The sequence below is a fragment of the Cupressus sempervirens genome, chromosome 1 (genome assembly GCF_028749045.1).
Source record: "Cupressus sempervirens isolate cs-2001-9-10 chromosome 1, ASM2874904v1, whole genome shotgun sequence".
In the NCBI taxonomy this organism is placed as follows: Eukaryota; Viridiplantae; Streptophyta; class Pinopsida; order Cupressales; family Cupressaceae; genus Cupressus; species Cupressus sempervirens.
This window is the reverse complement of record NC_143118.1, coordinates 480,245,418-480,249,265: the sequence shown is the minus strand read 5'-3', so window position 1 is coordinate 480,249,265 and position 3,848 is coordinate 480,245,418.

Here is a 3,848-nt window from a genome sequence, read left to right as displayed (position 1 = left end):
CATAACTTATTATGTAAACTGAAATAACTTAACCATGCATCACAACCATAGCATAAAATAAATAACACATAACATAATAAATTGGTTACCTAGAAACCCTCCAATGAGAAGGTAAAACTAAGGTAGGGATGACACCCAGAAATATTCACTACTACAGTTGTAAAGTGTGACCAATTATGGTTACAAAGTGTTTGATCATAAACTATGCTCTACTCTGTCAAAGGGTTACAAAGACCATTAGGTATCACCTTGCTAAAGAATTTTAACTCACAATTAAGTAAGCAATCAATTAAGAGATTTACAATAGCTTGTTAGGACTACTCTATTAGGAGATTTACTCTACATCACTTGTTAAAATGATTCAACACCATGATCCTTCGGTTAGCACTCTACTACTTAATGTCAGATCTTCTCTTTTCTATCTATATCTTGATCCTTCTGATTAGATCTATCTATCCTTAACCTTTCACTACTTGTTTCTATTCCTCCTAGACTAATTGTGTATTCCATAATTCTACCATAGCCTTCATAGCCATGATGAATTGTCTCTCTATTCTTAGCATTTGTCTCTCACACATACAAAAACTCTTTAGGGTTTTCCTTCTTTAAATAAACAAAGGTGGAGAGGGATAGGTCAAAATCAATAGCTGTGGTTGATACATATTACCACCTAATTCATCCCTTAATCTGATTAGTTACATGTAGTGCATAGGAATTCACAACATGACTCGATCCTTATCTTCTACAAAAAAAAAAAAAAAAAATTATGTCAGCCAAAAATGGTTTACATAGTAGTTTATGCCATTAAAAACAACTATGTCTTTGACTATTACTTGACATAAAAAGACTATGATGCTCGACCTTCACTATGCTCTCAATGTTGTAACTCAACTTTTAAATATCTTGGCACTCACTATTTACTTGGCACCTAAATAACTTGGCACATACTAACTTTCTAGGCTCCTCCTTTTGGCTTGGCACCTGAATGACTGGACACACATGGACTGCTTGGAACCTACTAGTGCTTAGAACTAACTAGTCATATTGATCAACATGCATTATATGGAAACTTATGCTTGACATGCTTTGATCACTTGGTTCACATTGATTTCTTGGATCACTTTGATCACTCATCATGTAGTACTCACTAGGCATGCACTGTATTTTTGCTAGAGAATGACTAAGTGTTTTGTCACTACTTTGTCAAAACCAAAATGAGATCAACAATCTCCCCCATTGACATGAGAGAAAAAAACACTTTTTCATGGCATATACATTCTTATTATATGCATAAGTTAGACAATGTATCTTTGTTTCTCAATTTTCATACAAAATTTGTAAAACTTCAAAATTTTGACTATTAGTCATACCTTATTACTCTACTACTCCCCTTGAGTAAATGCTTCATTTCTATTTCTTCTTCTGTTATTCCCTTTGAGTAAATATATTCCATATACCTTATCAAAACTTTATTATCCTCCTTTTTTGACACTTATGTCACATGGGCTGTACACTAACAGTGTGTTTATCCAAAAATGGTTTGGGTATCTCCATAATGATCTTCAACGTTGCATCCCAATTATTGTTGGCTACCTCTAGAGATTGATATTGAATGTCTAGCTAGGTAGCAAGGTCAACCAAGCCATCATGCGTAGAAAGTTGGAAATATTTCTTCATCAATGTCTCTGCATAGGCTAGTTCCTTGTGCAAAACTTCCATGTGCGGAGTCAACATGGATTGGATATTAATCAAGGTAGATCTGATATTTGCATCTTGTGCTTGTGTCTCAGCAAACCTACCTTGAGTGGACAGTAACCTCTAAAAGTGTGTCTGACTTTGACTAGGAGATAGTTTCAATGTAGTAATTGTGAGTTATAGATCTCCTTGCAACTGGCCAATAGCCCTTTGAACTTCTTTTGTGAATAAATCAATAGTGCATAACTTAGTGTATAAAGAGAAAATATTCTCTAACACCTTCTTCACACTTTCCACGTTGGTTGCTATATCAATTTTTCATAGTGCAATAGCACTAGATATCTTCTCCAATACCCTTGAATGAATTTTTCTTTCTAACCATTCTAATAATTTTACATTAGAGTCTAGGTCTTCATCCCTTATCTTATCCACAATAGTAACAAGTTTCTCAATTATAGGCTTATCTTCATTTATTTCTAGGAGGCTGAAAGCATCATGGAATATGTCTTTAATGTCATGTAAGAATTTCTTTTGCTTGTACTCCCCCCTCAAAATTTCTTACCTCTTCTTCCTCTATAGAACTTCCTGAAAAATGCTCATCTCCTCAATAGTGAATGTATTATGATCAAACTTGGGTAGCTCAATAACTTCATCTAAGATGACATCCCCATATAATGTAGCTTTGTCACTCATGGGTGTGCTGGAACTCAACCTTGATATTTGCAAAGGTGTTTCCTAGATACTCAACCTCAAAAGAGCTTGACTATTGTGAAGAGTAGTAGAAAATAGTAATATAACTAGAGTCTATATTGCAATTTGTTCCTTAGGTACTATAGTTAACTTCAACTCTTTAGTCTTTTCACCTTCCTTCTAAATTTCACCCTATGATGGTGAAATAGGTATAGGAATTTCTTCCTGGCCTATGTGCACTTTAGTTCCATCTTTATCAACAATTAATAGTGCTAATAAACCTAAACTAAATAGGCTTGGCACTGATGTATTTGTTTGCTATGCTTCAACCTCTTTCATCTAGAATACAACTTTTGACATTGCAGATCGTATCTATGTTGTATCATCCTTCTGTTCTAGGTTTACACTTTGATCTATTTGAAGATCCTATGTTTCTTTTTCCTTTACCTTTGTGGATTGAGGGGGCACATTTGATGTATCTTTTTGTTTCTCCCCTACAGATGCAAGTTCTTCATTCTCAATCTCATCCAATCTCACCAATATAGGATTACAACATAAAAGTGTTGCACTGGTAGAGTCTTATAATATTTTCTTCAAATAATCCTTAGTCAAAGGATTAACATTCTATATTGAAGTATCTAGAACATCCTTGATGCTCACCAAGTCTTGTTGACTCACTTGGTTTGTGTGTGTGGGACTGGCACTCGACATCTATACATCCTATACATCTTGATTCTCTTCTTTAGCTATAGCCTCCTCTATTATTTCATTAGTACCCTCCATATTACCATCCTTGACTGGGACCTTAGATACTTGTTCACCTTTCTCCTCATCATCTTTCTTAGTTCCTAATCCTCACCATTTCATTTCTTCTTTTCATCTTGGGTGGATGGTCCATAAATGACTTTCCAAAGTAATGTGCTTTGATTCACCACCTCTTCTACTTGATTCTTTAAAATGTTGAAATGTTGGTACTTGGGGAAAAATCTCCCCTTATATTTATTCATGGCTTTAGCCATCATCTTCTTATCCAAAGTAGGCATCACTCAAGCTAATGTAGCCTCTCTCATCTGTTTCTCAGTGGTTAAACTATATTGTCACTTTTTATTGACTCTATCATAAATAATTTTGGGTAAGGAGTTGGCAATCTCTAATGGATTTGAATGTAGCCATCATATCATATATGGATTCTTCAACCTTATTCTTATCTACACTCCCTAGATTATAAAAAATGTGTAAAACCAGATAGATCTGCATTGGTTTTGATGTTATAACACAAGTTGTCAATAATAGAAGAGGGGTTATGGCTAACCACCTTGAATTGACTCAAGTCATTAGACTCTGTCTTCTCCTCCTCTAAATCTTCCTTCTCTTTCTTCTTCCTCAACCTCTTATAGGTCTTCTTCGTAGGTTGACTTGGCTTTTTTGTAAAAATTTTCCTTTTGCCTTTAAGCCCTACAACT